General features: G+C 36.8%; 1 protein-coding gene and 1 long non-coding RNA gene across 4 annotated transcripts in view; one reads left to right on the top strand and one right to left on the bottom strand.

The window, feature by feature from the left end:
* Positions 1-17,028, top strand: part of LOC129740405 (protein phosphatase PP2A 55 kDa regulatory subunit) — a 195,261-nt gene that overhangs the window by 28,243 nt on the left and 149,990 nt on the right. The window contains exon 1 of one of the 3 annotated variants that reach the window (XM_055732060.1): positions 7,011-7,347. The exons of 1 other annotated variant lie outside the window; for it this stretch is intronic. The gene's annotated coding sequence lies outside the window, so the exon portion shown is untranslated. Of the gene's footprint in view, positions 1-7,010; positions 7,348-7,974; positions 7,993-17,028 lie in introns of those variants that run through there. One more of the 3 variants, XM_055732061.1, reaches the window with a different exon arrangement.
* On the bottom strand, positions 3,375-3,939 carry LOC129740408 (uncharacterized). Its single transcript, XR_008736232.1, has 3 exons — positions 3,843-3,939; positions 3,691-3,782; positions 3,375-3,628 (listed from the first exon to the last, which is right to left on the bottom strand). It is a non-coding gene; the product is annotated as an uncharacterized LOC129740408 (long non-coding RNA).

Genomic DNA, 17,028 nt, shown 5'->3' with positions numbered 1-17,028 from the left:
TCGACACCGTTTTGGTAGTAGGGACACCAGACAGCTGATGCGTATTCAAGGCAATACACGTCCTTGAAGTCCTTCGCCACTCTAAAAATGAAACCGAGACTTCTGGATGCTTTGTCAATCACGTAGTTGGTGTGTGCCTTGAATTCCAAGCGCTGATCTAAGATTACGCCAAGATCTTTAACGTGGTTCACACGTGAGATGGGTTCGTCTCCTAGGAAGTACTCCGCAATTAAAGGTTGCCGCTTACGAGAAAAGCTGATGACTGCACATTTGTTGCGGTTTAATGGCAGGCATTTAAGGTCGCACCAATCAGCAAAGAGGTTAAATTGACATTGCAGAAAATTTATGTCGTCGTGGTCGTTTATGATGTAAAATAGTTTTAGGTCATCGGCATAGCAAAGTTTGGGAACGTCGAGGAGTGACAACACGTCGTTGAAATAAATTAGGAAAATGATCGGTCCTAGATGGCTACCTTGGGGCACACCAGAAGTGACTGGGAACTGCCTGGAAAAGGTGTCACCCGTTCGAACAATCAATTTACGACTGGTTAAGTAACTGCGGAACCAACCCAGTAGCGTACCACAGAATCCTAGGCATTCGAGTTTTCCAATGGCAATCTCATGGTTCGCCTTGTCGAATGCAGCTGACAGATCGGTATAGATTGCATCAGTTTGAGATTTGGCAGAAAAACTTTCATGCACAACAGAAGTAAACGTTAGCAAGTTACTTGTTGTAGAGCGTTTGGGCATGAATCCGTGCTGATCATTGGAGATGTAATTTTTGCAGGACGTGAAAAAAGGATCCAAGACCACCAATTCAAATAGTTTGGCAATAGAACATAAAGCAGAGATTCCTTGGTAATTGTTAATATCTCTCCTATCTCCTTTTTTATGAACCGGGATCATGTAAGCTTCCTTCCATAGTAGAGGAAAGATGGCTCTATCAAGCGAAGCCTGAACAATGAGCCGAATAGGGGTCAGCAAAACAGGCATGAAACTTTTCAAAAAAGCAGCTGAAATCCCGCTCGGGCCCGTAGAAAAGGAATTATTCAGCTTCGCTGCTGCTTTAGAGATGACTGCCCCCTCGATTTCAATACCATTTATTGAGAAGCCCAATGGCGAAACGTTCCTGACAGCACTAGCTAAATGTTCTGGGGATGTTGAAGCTGAAGTGAAGATACTGGAAAATTTTTGGGCGAAGAGATCGCAGATTCCACGATCAGAGTTCGCCGTGATGCCGTCCAAAAACATGTTTGAAGGTATACCAGGTTCCTTACGCTGACTATTTACGTGTTTCCAAAAAGATTTTGGGCAAGACTTGAGGTTACGTTGTACTCGACGTAGGTAGTTATGGTAACAACGTTCGCTGGCTTTTTTATAAACGGAGTTAAATTTACGTTATATATCCTTAGTGTATTATGATTTTTGCTTCTTGTAATTTCGAAGAGCACACCTTTTAGCCGTCTTCAGTTGTCGCAGTTCAGTCGTGATCCAGGGGATTCGCGTATTTCCGCTGCTAGAACGTTTTGGAACGTGGCGATCGATGACATAATTCAGAATGTGTTAGAAGGTATCAGCAGCAGCGTTAGGATTTGATAGATCAAGCTCAGATACCCAGTCGATAGTTGCCCGAATGTGAGATATGTCGTCGAAGTTAGCGTTTTTAAAGTCGAGGTAGAAGGTCGCTGGTTTTCCTACTGTAGCGTTCAGCCTAGTTATTTCAAGAGATGCCAGTAGAGCAGGGTGATGTGGTACTACTTTAACTAGCGGTGCAGGAACCAGTTCGATGAACGGTAAATGAGATCCATCATTGGCAAAGCAAAGGTCCAGCGTACGACCGTATTCGTTCACCACGCCGTTAATCTGGCGCAAGGTCGCTGTACTCAAGGAGTCCAATATGATGTTTGAAGGTGCCGAAAAAGTAGAGCAGGCAGGGTTCGGATACAGAAAGCTACCATGGTGAGAGCACCTCTTCAAACCGGGCATATTGAAGTCGCCAATGACAAGTAAGTCATCTTCTGGAGCGCAGAGAGAACTAACTTCGACGATGCAGCGAGAAAACGACTCGGCGAGGGCAACATCTCTTGAGCGGTCGGGTGGCAGGTACAGTACACATATGTACAGTTTCCGGTCTGCGAGGCCAATGCGAATCCACACAAGTTCCAGATCGCACCAGGATTTGTTGTCGATGAGCTGCGCTGGGAGATTCGACTTAACGGCAAATAGCACCCCTCCTCCACTGGGCTTTTTGCTGTTACGGTTTTACCGTACTTGTTCCGTGATCTGTGTCCGAGGATGGTTGGATGGGAAAAGGCCGAACCGAGGGCTAAATTTGTCTTGACCCTTTGGAAAATCCGAGAACCGAGGAAAACCCGAATGTTTATGGCGCGCATTACATCCGTTAATGGGCGCAGCATCGCCATGTTGCTACTGGGCCTTTTTCACATATTAGGGTGGTTCAGTGGCTCGTTCGTTCCAGAACAACATCAATGAAAAAGTGTGCAAAATTTGGTTGATTTTTACCCAATGGTAGAAAAGGCTATGTCCTGTTGCATGTGTCGCAATAATTTGTTTTGGGTACGTTTCTTGTTGTAAAGTTTCTGGTCTGAGAGAGAACACGACGATCAACTGCTTCTTCTTCAACACAGTGCTTTTATTCGTTCTGCTTTCAAATGGCGCTTCGCTCTTGAACAAGTTGTAGCGATATAATTATCAAATTTATGTATGTATGTGTGGATATTAAATTTTGACCGTGTTGTAATTGTTTGTTTGTAATTCGAACCACAATTAAGTGTTTAAGCCTAGTCCACACTAGGCAACATGAACTGCGATTTTTGTTATGAGATGAACTTTGTTGTCTGTTGTTGTTGTTGGAAACCTGAGACGGTCTCACCCGGTTAATGAAAAGAGTAGTAGGACCACTAGAAAGATTAGTAGGAATTCTACTTGCCGCCTACTAGCCATCCCATTGTTTTCTAGTGGAAAATGGCCCAACCGATACAGTAGAAATGAATTTTCCCGTTTCAGAGCTGTCATCTCGTTGACGTCTAGCATGGTCGGATTGTATTGGTGTGATTGGTACATGCTTATATATGTATGCGTGCGTTTATGTATGTATGCGTGTCATTTCGAAAAAGTACAAACAATGCATAAAAATTTAAAAAAAAATCTCAAAATTAATTTTCAAAAATATTTTATAAAACTTTATTGAACGCTTTCTTCTGAATAATACATTTCTTGAATCATTCATTTCTTGAATAATACATTTCTTATTAGGTCCAATTTTTGTTCAAAACAAAACATTTTCGTTACATTTTTTGGACAATTTGAAGGATCCTGCAGCGAACCATAACCTATGTAGAACAGCATGCATCTGAGCTGGAACCATTGTGGACCCTCTTCATGCAGGTTCATAACCGTGGGATTGATACGAGTCGCATTTGGTCAGATATTAGCCGTGGCCAATTTCCCGCTCTTCGGAGCTCAGCTGATCGTTTGCGTCCGACACCTGTGTGGTAACTTTTCTCCTTACCACAACCTGATGGATGCACAAGGGGAAATTTCTCCACCGTCACCACTAATTCGATCCTCTGCTCGCCGGAATTGTCGACAATTACCTGTAGCACGACCTGTAGACAAGAAACAAGACATTTTCAAGAGAAATAGTGAAAATATTTCGATGTTTCACTACCATTTTGTTCTTTTGCCTGACGAACCAACGCGCGCCTTGTTTACTGCTGGGTCCAAGTTGTAGTTTTCACTGCAAAATTCGCCCCACATGAACTGCAATTAAAACTTCAATATAGTTACGGGACAATAAACAATTAAATTGACTTAGATTACCTGTAATGAAATGAAACAATCAAGTTTCATATCCACGCGAACCCGTTCACAGTCGACATGTAGAATGTTTTTTGCTTGGAGTTCAGTGTTGCCGAGAGTGATGATTTCAAAAAAAAATAATTGTCAAAAGTTTTTAATTATCAGAAAGTTAATTTTTGTTTTTTAAATGCCCTTTAAGTAATATAGTTCTAAATAATGATTGTTGTTTTTAAACATGAACATGTTGTTTTTAAACATGAACATATGAACATTAAATATTTTTAAATATTTAAGATTATATTAAAAATGGATTGCCTTTGCCTCTGAGTCAATTTAATCATAATAATTAACAATAAAGTTCGCTTATTGCAAATGCATGATTGAATAACTTACAGAAAGAAAGAATAAATATCATAATAATAAACAGGTAAAGCACGGTGAATATTTTTTAAATTCAAGGCTCAAGAATAAATGTAATTTTCTGAGACTATCTTTACCATATTATATGTATTTGTAGCAAAATCCAACTTTGTGTTGAATAGTTTTATTTTTCAATTTACTTTTATTAAACTTTTTCCAATTAATGAAAATTGAATTCAAAAGTTTTTGACGAGGCAATATAAAATCAATGTATGAAATATTCAAAAATAAAAAAAAAAATTTTTCAAACCGAGCCAATATAAAATTTTATACAACTTTCAAATTTGCTATAATTCGTTTAAAAAATGCTACTGGAATCACTGCATCGAGCAGCCATGATTTTTCTGAATCTGGCAATATGGCCGAAGTCAGCCATGTTTTCGCAATGAACAAGATGAACACCAGTGTTGTACATTGGGGCGATTCATCTTGTTTTGTATAATACAAGCATGAACTACCAAATTTATGCTAATATGTGGGACACGATGATTTGGCGCCAAAAAATTTTTCACGCTCATCCAATTATACCTCAATTGGACAGTTGCTACGCTGTGAATAATTCGTTCTACAGTTTATGGCAGAGTCTGGGCAGTGTCTCCCGAAGAAAATGGGAGACGCTGAGACCGTCTCGAGGCGAACCGTCTCAGCTAGTGTGGACTAGGCTTTAGAGTTAAGAGTGTAAACGCCAAACGCACACTTGAACCTACTTGAACAACATAAACAAGAATCGGCAAAACAAAACAAAATCTGTAGAACAAAACAAATTAAGCGCCAGAATTCGTCATTTCGATTGTGATTTGCTGAACGTCGCGTAGAGTTACCGTCTGTCGCTTATATTTCGGAGTCGAAACCAACAGACTGGAGGCCGAATTCGAGTTGGTTTGGTAAAGAGGTGAGACAATTTGAGAGCCTCTCTAAACGGATCGGATAAAACTGTTTCCTTTGACTATTAGGCAACGGGATATAGCGGGCGATGTTTTTTCTGACCCAGCAACAAACAGAACTATCACCAGTGGAAAAGAAGTCGTAGGCCGAAGACATTTCCGTGCCACTAGTAAAATGGAAATTGGCAGACGAAAGAAAAATTGCACGTGAGGCTGAGTGAATCAAATCGAAGTTTTACCCCCCAAATTGCATCAAAATCGTCTCGATTTTCAGTGCCGGAACATAACCACTAGCTCGGTAATCATCCGTTGGAAGTTTTAATGGGACTTAAAATTCTTATCAAACTAAGAGCACCTGTATCCGTGATCCATTATACCAGTTTCAACTAAACTTTTTTTTAGAGCTGGTATAGGGATTGATCTAAAACTGATGAGATTTGAATCAAATTTGACGCAGTTCTGATCCGTTTGACAGGTAATGGAACACAAGTGCGGTTGCCAGTTTTTTCATTGGATCAGATCTAATTTCTTTGGTTCAATTCTTGTATAAATTAGTCCCAAGAATAGACCACGGGTATAGGTGCTCTAAGTATGCCTTGTTTATAAAACAACAATTATGTTGATTTTATTTGATTCCGGCACGAGTTTTTTCTTGAACAATTACTACTTTTTTTAAAAAAAATTGTTCAGTTTTTTGTCGAAAAGTAAAAAAAATGCTGCAGCTAGTTTCTATTTTCCTCACTGAGATGAAGAATACAGCTAATACACAAAAAAAATCCTCAAAATTCGCCAAAAATAACCCAAAACAGGTTATCAAACATTTTCGCATTTTTTATGGGTCACAAATCTGGCCAGGATGCTCAGATATTTTTGGAATATGTTTTGGAATAATGCCTAGACTTTGGTTCAGATTTGTCCGATTTAGGCCAATTTTTCAAAAAATTGTCCAGAATTTGTTGAATAGTTGAAAAGGGGTATATTCGGTATTGACATTGGCCAGTGAACATTATTCGGCAGTCTTGTTCACAGGAAGGTTTTGCAATTATTTTAGTTTTCTAGTGAACTCCTGTTGTACATCGCTATTGATCTGGATGATAATTGTTAAAAAGTCTTTAATAATTATTAATTAACTAACCTGTATGATTTAATATCAGATAAGTGAAATACTTTCAGAAAAATGCATACCGTGTTAAAAAAAATTAATAGTTAATGAACGAAATAACTAGCTAATGGAAAAATTGAACTGTTCTAAGCAGCATGCAACATGTTACCCGGTAGTTTCGTAGCTAAAAATATTGCTAAAGTTATCGATTATATTGTCAACAGCTAAATGGTTATTTTTGCGGCCGCAAAAAAAAAACCCGAGATAAACTGCAAAAATTTGCTCACCATCAAATTTGTTTACATCCTGCGTACCAATACACCGATAGCTGGAAACTCCACCTCAACCACACTGTTCCACTGAAAAACCACCATGTAACATTCTATAATAAACGATAGATAATCACAGCCAACCTCTCGTCTCTCGTCTTTTGTCTCAAATTTATCCTCACCGCTACCAATGATCACTGTTGTTATCGTGTCGGTGGGTCGGTCACGGATGCTTCCTTCCTGAACTGATCAGGCGTCTCCATTTGTAATGTGTTTTCCGGTGAGTTCCTATGATGGTTGGTTTTCCCACATGGCACCAGCTAGCCTCCCACTTGGAAATTCTTTCGAGACTCTCAATTTCTGCTCTTTTTGCAGCCTGCTCTCTCAGCTCTCAATCCGACTATTGAGTGAGTTCCGGGAGGAGAGAACATGGACCAATAAACCTAAACACGCGTGTGGAGACCAAACGAAAACAAACCGCCTCGTCGCCGGCATCACTTTGGTTGATACACGCGGCCAGATTGGAGCTAACGGCTCCTCGTTGAGGCGGAATTTAAGCGATACGCACGACCTAACGTAGCGTACGGTCGTCCCGAAGCGCGGTTTTGACGATTGTGTGATAGTGCTATAGCACGTTCTACGTTTCACGGCGGGAAACGATTCGGTCGGTTTCTGTGTTTTTTGGCGAATCAAAATAGGAAAAGTGCACAACGAAAACACAGTTTCGAAGATGTTCGGTTGAAGCAGTGCGACGTAGTCGAATTCTGGGGCTTCTGATTAGCCACTTTGGGAAATAACCGTCCACTGAGTTGGGATTTCCTCCCTATATGTGAATGCATATGTGATGTAAGGTGATTTGTTTGCTCTTCGGTGGGAGGTTCGTGCAAAAGGAAAAAAAATGGTGCTCCCGCGGGAGTTATGAATATGTGAAGATATGCTCTATTTATAAAGTTCGTCACTCTGGCTGATTGGATGTTCTCGTAAGAACGCAGGGCAGCAGGATGTGTCTATAAAAGTAGAGGTATCGTATTCAGGAAAAGACAAAAGAAGAAAGAATCACCATCGTCTTTAAATCTTCGCGAGACGCGTCTGAGTTCTGTGTATACATTTATGGTTAGTAAACACTACCAGAACAGGGTGAATGGTGTCGATGCAAACAAGTGGATCTAAGATATGTAGTGTCGTCGCACTTTTCCATCACCAACATCTCTTAATCATCGGATTTATCGCAGAGTAGCTGATCCACGGTCTTCGAGCTTGCGGCCCTGTTGGCTTATTCAAGTTCTAATTGGATTAGATGTTTTCAAGTATATCGCATTCCGTCACGTGTTTTTCACACGCTTTGAATCAACTTTTGATAACTTTGTAAGAGTTGTAGCGCGTCCAGTCGTTATTGTAAATACAGACGTATTGTTGATGGAATCCCGTGCAGGCTTCGTTTTACCTACTCTCTCTTTAAAATTTTACAACCAATAATCTCTACATACCGATAACAGGTAATTGAATATTTATACAGATATTCAGCAAATCAAAAATGTTTCAATATATTTTGATTATACTTTGAGTTAATCGGCAATAATTCATTTCACTGATCCAAGGTGTTTATGACAACTCCGTGAAAATCATCTCGAAAGATTTTTTTTTACCATTGAAGCGTTGTTTTGAAAATTTAAAAAATGCGAAATTGGAAAAAGTGAAAAATAGAATGATTTGAAAACAAGTCACAAGAAGTGTATCTATTGTCATTCAAGTTAGATAATGGCTTTACTGAAACTCGCTTCCGGTAAATTAAGCGATACCACATCTGCCAACAAAAGAATCCTGTTATGCTGCCTAGGTGAGCCCGTTCCGATATATTATTATTATATTTCACTAGCTGACCCGGTGTGCTTTGCTACACCTTTCAAAAACAAATGATATTTTCCGAAATTATTCAAATGTTTATTGTTTTGTTGGCATTTTTGTCAATTTCCCGGATTTTGTAAAAACAAAAATAAATATAAGCTTTCCTCTTCCCTTCCTATAATTCCAATTCTATCCTCCTACTGCAAGAAAGGAATTGTTTCACATAGACAAATTTCTCGTATTGAAATATTATCCCATGCCAAATTTGGTTTTATTTGCGTTGTAAATTCTTGAGTTATGCATAAACTTGAAAGGAAGTACCACCCCCTTCCGTTCTCCCCACTGAATGGAGGGGTGAGAACATAATACATATTCATAAAAGTATTTTTCGTACTCAAATACTTTTTGATGCCAAATTTGGATTCATTTGCTCGATTAAAGAGTTATGCAAAAAATTTGTATGGAAGCCCCCCGTTCCCCCTTTATATCTTTCCGCTGAAAAAAGGTGGGGCTTCAATTTATAATAAAAACATGTCTCGTATCCAAATACCCTGCTAGATCAGCTCGCTAGTTATACTGAACATTGTAAGGGAGACCTCTCCTCCCCCTTTTCATCCACCTCTGAAGAAGCGAGGGATACCAAATATTCATAGAACCATTTCTCGTACTCAAATATCGGTCCATGTCAAATTTGGTTCCATTTTCTTCTGTAGCTCTCGAGTTATGCAGTAAAAATTGTATGAAACTCCCCTCCCTCTTTCTTTTCTACCCGCTGGAAGAAGGAAGGGGTCTCAAACAATCATTAGAACATATCACGTTCCCAAATACCCGCCCATTCTAAATTTAATTCCATTTACTTAATTATTGTTTGAGTTATTCAAAAAATTATAAAAGAGCCCCCCTCCCCCATTATATCGCTTTACTGGAAAGAGGGAGGGGTCTTTAATAATCATATAAATATTTTTCGTATCCAAATACCGTCCCATGCCAAATTTGGTTTCATTTGCTTAATTAGTTTTTGAGTTATGTAAAAAATTATAAAAGAGGCCCCTTCCTCCTTTATATCTCCCTACTGGAAAGAGGGAGGGGTCTCGAATAATCAAAGAAATATTTTTCGTATCCAAATACCTTCCTTTGCCAAATTTGGTTCCAATATCTTGATTATGTTTCGAATTATATGATCCCTGGAAAGAGGGAGGAGTCTCAAATAATCAAAGAAATATTTTTCGTATCCAAATACTTTCTCATGCCAAATTTGGTTCCAATATCTTGATTATGTTTCGAATTATATGAAAAATTGTAAGGTAGTCTTTTGTTTGGGAGGCCCCTCCCTCTCTTAATGAGAGAGAGGGGTCTCAAACCATAATAGGAACCTTCTCCTGCCTCCAATACCCCCACCTGCTAAGTTTCACGCAAATCGGTTCAGTAGTTTCCGATTCTATAGGGAACAGACAGACAGACAGACAGAAATTCATTTTTATACATATAGATGAGAATGATCTTATATCTTGAGACAGCATATTTATTTGTTTTTATTTCATTCTACTACACTATTCCCCTTGTTCTAATAATGTTGATTTAGCATCATAAAACTAAGTAGTTATGAAATTGAGTAGTCATGAAAGATTATTAAGAAAAAAACTATGAGCAGAGTCGAATTTTACCGGATTTGTAGATTTTGTTCACAGAAACTTAAACATGTACATACATGTAATCAGGGCCGTAGGAAGAACCAGCTCATGGGGGGGGGGGGGGGTTAAAGTATTTTTGCATTAAAAGTTATTTATTTTCGAAAATAAGTCCTAGGAGTTTCCCATTTTTGTTTTCATGAAGCTTTAAAAATATGGGGACTCGTGATTTAGCTCAGTTGGTAAATCAGTTGCCTCCTTTGCTGATGTCCGTGAGATCGAGCCCATCGAACATCGAATACATTTGTTCCAGATAAGTTTTTCAATTACTGGTGCGCCAACTGCATCGTTGATAAACGACTATAAATTCAAAACAAAAAAAAGGATTTTGATCGCTTTTTTTACTCACTTAAACTAGCAAGCTTATTCTTCCAAACCGCAAGCATAACCATGTTATTAACATGATGTTAAGCATGGGTGAAAATGTATCAAATATTCAGAAATAAAAGTAAAAAAAATATGTTTACGATTCAAATAAAGTACATTTTCTACTATTGTAAACTTGATTAAAATTTAAGATTTCAGATAGAACCTTTGATTTTGAATCTGCAATTTATGTAGATGGTGTTAAATAAAATTTTCAGTTGAATTTTTACCTGAGGATAAAAGAAACAAGTTCAAAAATTATTATTTTAAATTTCATAATTTAAATTCTGTGATTGAAGTTTTCAAAATTAAAATCTAGATTTTTAAAAAATCAATGAATCCAGATCTTACTTTTTATATGTGATTTTCACCAGGTTTGTGTTTCTAAACTGATTTTGATTGAATTTAAAATTTTAATTCAGAATCACTTATCAAAGTTATCCAACTGCGATTTCGTTCAATTTGAACCCTTAATGAAATTTTAACATTGATATTTTAAAATTGATTGTAAAACTTAAATTTAAGCTTAATTTGAATAAAATCCTTAGACATTAGTTTTGCATTTGTGCAGAATTCTGCATTTTGAACCCAAATTCAAAACCTGAATCTAAATTTCAGATAAGAAATCCTATTAATTTGAAACCAAAAAGCGAAACCTAACCTTAAAAACTTAACCAGAAATTTTATATTTGATTCTGAATTCAAGGTTTTCAATGTGATTTTTTTTCAATTTTTTTTTTATTTTAATTGAACTTTTACATTTAAATAAAATTGTGAATGACGAAATTGTTTCACATTTTCCAATTTCGGGATGAATAAGCCCACTTGGATGAAAATCCCTGAAAAAAAAACATTTTTCAGTTTTGGACTCATGGAACTTTCTTTTGTTTCAACTTTGCATATAAGTTTAGGATAAAAATTTCAGATCCAAGTCTTAAAAATGGTTTGAATTTTAAATATTTTCTTTTCATATTCCGAAATTTTGAGGTTTGAATATGGAAAATTAATCATATTTTAGATTGAAATGCAACACCAAGGTTCGAAGCAGGATTCTATACCAATGATGAACCAAACTGAGAATCAAGAAAAATAAACTGAATATTTACTAGTTAGTTTTCCGCGAGTATCCGAGCTGGGCAAATTCAGCCAATTTTATCCTAAAACCTTGCGAAATTAGGACATAAGTTTTCTCAAATATCTGTCCAATATGCAGGCAATTTTCGGAATTATTCCTTTAATATTATGAAGAAAAACACATGGAAAACTGTTTTTAATAAACACCTCAGTCGATTCAGAATCATATTTAAACTTTCAATAAATCGTGAATGTTTATTTTGACAAAATTTGTTGAAAAAAAGGATCTGGACACAAGATACATAATTCTAGGAACTCAATTGAAATTTACGTTTGACTTTGCAAATAGGATTCGAAAATCTGGTCAAAATCCGGTAAGCTTAGTCTAACTTTATTGGGATTCAATATTTGGGACTTATTACTATCAACAAGTGAGAATTTTTTTTAAACTGTTGTGGAATTGTGGACCTGGAATGAGATTTTGAGGTTCTGAAGTCGAGATTGTTACACTATTGTTACTCTTGAATCATTTTCGTTGTTCACCAAAAATTGATTAGAATTTCAAATTTTATGTTCTTGAAATAAAAATCACTTGGCATTTTTTGACCTTCATGGGCAGGGTTTAACCACCAAACCCCCCCCCCCGTTCCTACGGCCATGCATGTAATGTCAAGATCTTTTATAAGTTGATATTTAAAAAATTGTGAAAGTATCTTCTGTAGGAAGCCATATTACACATCCGCCCAACCGGACATCCTCAAATGCTGTTTCCGATGGAAAGTTGTTCAATTTTATACGCTTATAAGCGTTAAAATTTTACGTGATCATTAAACTTCGAGAATGTTGTTGAATTTCCAAGTTCAGGGCCCATAGAAGGTGTGTTAAAATCGGCTCTGCTGATAGGAGGAACTTGTCTAATACCAGACACTTACGGTTTTTTAGAAATAACTTCAAAAATATATTTTTGTAATTGTTGATTTCTCAACTGATTTGAAGAGTATCAATATTCTGATCACAAAACTATATTAGAATAATTAATTTTCAACATATTCATGTGGTAAGAGAAATCATTCTATGTTAGTTTTCACTCATTTCCAAAGTGTTGTCTATGACTGGACATTAAGAACTACTTTACCAAAGTTTTCGCCAATGACATAAAAACGGAGAAAATTGACTAAAATCACTTGCACCGATTATGTGAGTACGGTTTTAAAAAATATGAATGTTCTAGGAAGCCTTGTAAAATATAGAATAAAACATTTGTTTGGGAAAAATTAGAAAAAATGTCTATGACCGGACAGCGAAATTTAAAGTTTCTCAGAGGACCGACATATTTTCGTTTTATAATCCCTATGATTTGCTAACTATTTGATGGTGGTACAGAGATGTTAAAATGAAAGTTTCAAGTTGAAATCATGTTTAATTTTAGATATTTTCTTATCCGGTCACGGACAAATTGTATTTTTTTAAATATTTTGTTTGAACTTCCGTTTTGTTATCCTATATCTACTGTAGTCGAAAGATAATCAACCAACAATGACGTTTATAATTTGTCTACCTTTACAAATTGGATTATATACTACCTTCATGGAATCAATCACTCTTACTTTTATTAAAATTTTAGCTCACTGTTAGATCCTCTGGGACTTTTAAAACGATTTACCACATGAGTTTTGATCACATAGTTGATTTCCAGCTGTTTTGGGGTCTCTCTTTAAGGGGACTTCTCTAGATTGTTCACGAACCTGCCTAAAAACTTCGGGTAATGAATTTATTTATTAAACGCTATCTCAAAAACTACTTGACAGATCGCCACAAAATATTGCACATGTCAACACTATATCATTAGGTAGTATCCCTGAGAATTTCATAAATTTTCATCCAAAGTTATTTCAATTTCAAAAGTTATTCACAAATGAAAGTGTGGCGTTTTTGCGTAGCAACGTTAAACAACTACACTCATGGTGCTGTTTTCAGTGCGTTGTTGAGGAACTTCGGGAACTACTAGAACTTCAAGGAAATCAGAAACCCTGACCCATAAAGTGAATCGCGTGATTGAAAACTGAAATGAAAGTGTATACGAAAAGTGTCTACCTTCAATCTGTATGTTAAGATGTCCGTCATCAGTTTCAAAACCAATTTTTACCTTTTCTGCAGAACTTTTAGATTCGAAACTTGCTGAAACCGAGATGCGGATGTATGCAGACGGTTGATTTTTAGTAAGACAGTGTTAATTACGTTTGTTTCGCATCAAATTTGCCTCCACACGGCTCGAGTTTGTGCTCTCATCAACCATCCGTGTAGCATCATCGCGCCAACACTGAGCAAATTCAATAACAACATCATCATCATCATCACCGTCATCGCTAGTACCTTCTAGTGAACCGTAAATCTAGCAACGATGACGGAGTCGGTTTGGGAGGGGTTTGAAAGGGGTTGAAGCAAACCGAGAGGAATTGTTTGTATGTTTTATCGCCCACACCGCATCGGACCGATTACGGTGGGATAGATCTTAGTTCTGGGCTGCATGTGCCCCACGAGTGATGTGGAAAAACCATACCGGAGTAGGTATGATATCGGAGCTGTTTACGGATAATTTTTTACCCGGTCTCTGTTGACTCACAGCCTTGCACAGTAGATTTAGAGTCTGCTCGAGTGACTTGTTAACAACATCCAGCCCAGTCGCGGTATGGTTATCGTTGGTGCCGCAAAGTGAAGAAGATCCTAGGGGCTGTACTCGAAAAAAATGCAACATTTACTTGTGTGCTTACTTCTCAATGCGAGGGTGAAATTCGATTAAATTTTGGATAAATATAACTTATTTAGAGTGTTATATGTTCACATGTATTACAAAACTTTGTTTGAATATTTTTCAAGTGCTGTCAGGCGGTTATTAAGATAGCTTCCAAACATTGAGGGCTGCAACAAAAAAATGTAAGCGATCATGGACTCAACACTACCCATCGACCCCATCCTTTTCAATACGTGCGGTTCTAACAAAATTTCATCCACCCTTCCTTTAAAAATCTGATTATACATATAGACCTGAGAAATTAAAAATAATTAACTTATAAGCACCTTAAGGAAGCTCCCACTAATGAAATGTTCAGGTTATGGAAAAAAGAATAAGAACAACAGGTGCATGTATACTAGAGTGTTCCAAAATTTTATTCTATCTGGGATTCTGGAGGATTACTCTTCAAATGATAGCTTAGGGTGTGAGAAACAAACTTTCAACTAAAAAAAAAAAGTTCAGAGGATACACCAGTTCAATTTTCAAAAATGGTCCATTGTTCAACATTTTTTCATAATATAATTATCAGACTTCGAAAAAGTATGAAATAGGTAGGTATGTACACTAGACTGTCCCAAATTTGTATGGGAAATTTAAAACCTGTGAAATGTTATGCGTTGCAGGCTGAAATTTATCCTTGTGCAAGATCTCATGCCAAATTTGGGCCAGATCGAATCACGGGAAGGGGTCGCTCAACGAGCCTGAAGTTTGTATGGGATTTTGAGACATTTTGTTCGGGAGAAACATGAAAAACCAGTTTTTCATCAATAACTTTGGTTCCCGTCGGCCGATTTCTTTCGAAAACGGATTTTCTTAAAGCATAAATTATGAAAAATATTTCATCCGAAGACTACATATCGATAAAAGTTAAGATAACAAAGTTATTGGGCCTGAGAAATGAGCTAACTTTTTTGAGGGTGGTATTCATCACTATAAGTGAGTCGGGTCGGTCGAAGACATTAAGTGGTATGAATAAGGTTTAGCAATTGCTTCGGTAGCTTTTACTTAGCTCGGAATCAATCAAAGCAAAAGTCCAAAGCATTTGCTTAGTTTGGTATGAATAAACATTTGCTTAGCGGATGTGTACTAAAGTCTTAGAACATAGCTTTTGCTTCGAAAAATAGAGCTATCCAACCAGCAGAATCTGAAGTTTTCTAAAGTAAAATGAAAGAAGACGATCAGAAAATTGAAAAGTACGGCAAAAGTAGCCTTGAAGTCGACGAAGCGGGTGGTGGGTGTAAGAACGACCGTAATTTTTTGTTAATGCGTGCTCGTATGCGTTGATGTTTAAAGCAAAATTAATACATATTCGAAAATTGTCAAACAAAAAACGGCCGAACTTTAATATTTATCATAAGCTCTCCCACATGTATTCGGATCGAAATAATCCGATGTATGAAAAAAATAGGCAATAGGGGCGCATTTTAATTTAGATTTTTTTTTTAAATCTTAGGATTATAAAAAAATATATAAAAATGAGAGATCTGTATAATGTTTTAAATTATTACAATTTATTTCTTACTTTGAGCCAATTGGGACTTCTTCCACTATAGCCGGATTTTTTTTAATTTGAAATATTTACTAATTGATTTGTTTATTGTCATCTTAGACGAATGATTTTATACAACGACGGAATATGAAAAAAGTTGGGTTATCACTTCGACTTTTCTTTATCCATGTTGAAAATACCTTTTTGAATTGTTTTGAAGTGAAATATTGCTAATTTGATAAGTTCACGACGTTATTAAAGAATTTTTTATTGGAAAAGTCTGCTACCGAGCATGCTTAGCAAATGTTTATTCATACCAAACTAAGCAAATGCTTTGGACTTTTGCTTTGATTGATTTCGAGCTAAGTAAAAGCTACCGAAGCAATTGCTAAACCTTATTCATACCACTAATTGACGCCTCATTAATAGTGATGAATACCACCGTAAAAAAGTTAGCTCATTTTTGAAGCCTAATAACTTTGTTATCTTAACTTTTATCGATCTGCAGTCTTTGGATAAAATATTTTTCATAATTTATGCTTTAAGAAAATCCATTTTCGAAAGAAATCGGCCGACGGGAACCAAAGTTATTGATGAAAAACTGGTTTTTCATGTTTCTCCCGAACAAAATGTCTCAAAATCCCATACAAACTTCAGGCTCGTTGAGCGACCCCTTCCCGTGATCCGATCTGGCCCAAATTTGGCATGACATCTTGTACTAGACCTAGGATTAATTTTAGCCTGCAGCGCATAACTTTTTCAAAAGTCGGATCATTTGAGGCACTCTAATGTACACCTATTTATTAATTTTTTTTATTTTTACTTTTGAACTAAAATTTTTAAAGAGTGTTATGTAACCTTTAATTTTTGTAAGGGAGATAAGAGCATGATGAGCACACGAGGCAAGATGAGCGCTTGCCTGGAGGGTGTTTAATTTTTCCGGCTATCGGTTAAATTAAATAGCAAAAACGTTTATGTATGTATGTATGTATGTAGATAATCCACCATGGGTGCACGGATTCACCGCAGTTTCGCCAACGTATGCGCTAAATTGCATCCTTTATATTTTTAGTTCGGCCAATCTTCAACGCAAAACATCACATACCCGACACCATGGCTTCGTTTGAACTGTCATGAAATGAAAATGTTTCGTGTAGGTGTATGTCTTATTTGTAGAACGAGCAAACAGTTTCGCAACCGTATAAAATTCATAACATATTTAGAGTTAAGAATCTACGACAGGTATTCCGCATTCGTGTAGATACCTGCCCAGCTG

Source organism: Uranotaenia lowii, chromosome 1 (genome assembly GCF_029784155.1).
Source record: "Uranotaenia lowii strain MFRU-FL chromosome 1, ASM2978415v1, whole genome shotgun sequence".
Classification (NCBI taxonomy): domain Eukaryota; kingdom Metazoa; phylum Arthropoda; class Insecta; order Diptera; family Culicidae; genus Uranotaenia; species Uranotaenia lowii.
Note: the sequence above shows the minus strand (reverse complement) of the source record. Positions and strands in the feature narration are given on the sequence as shown.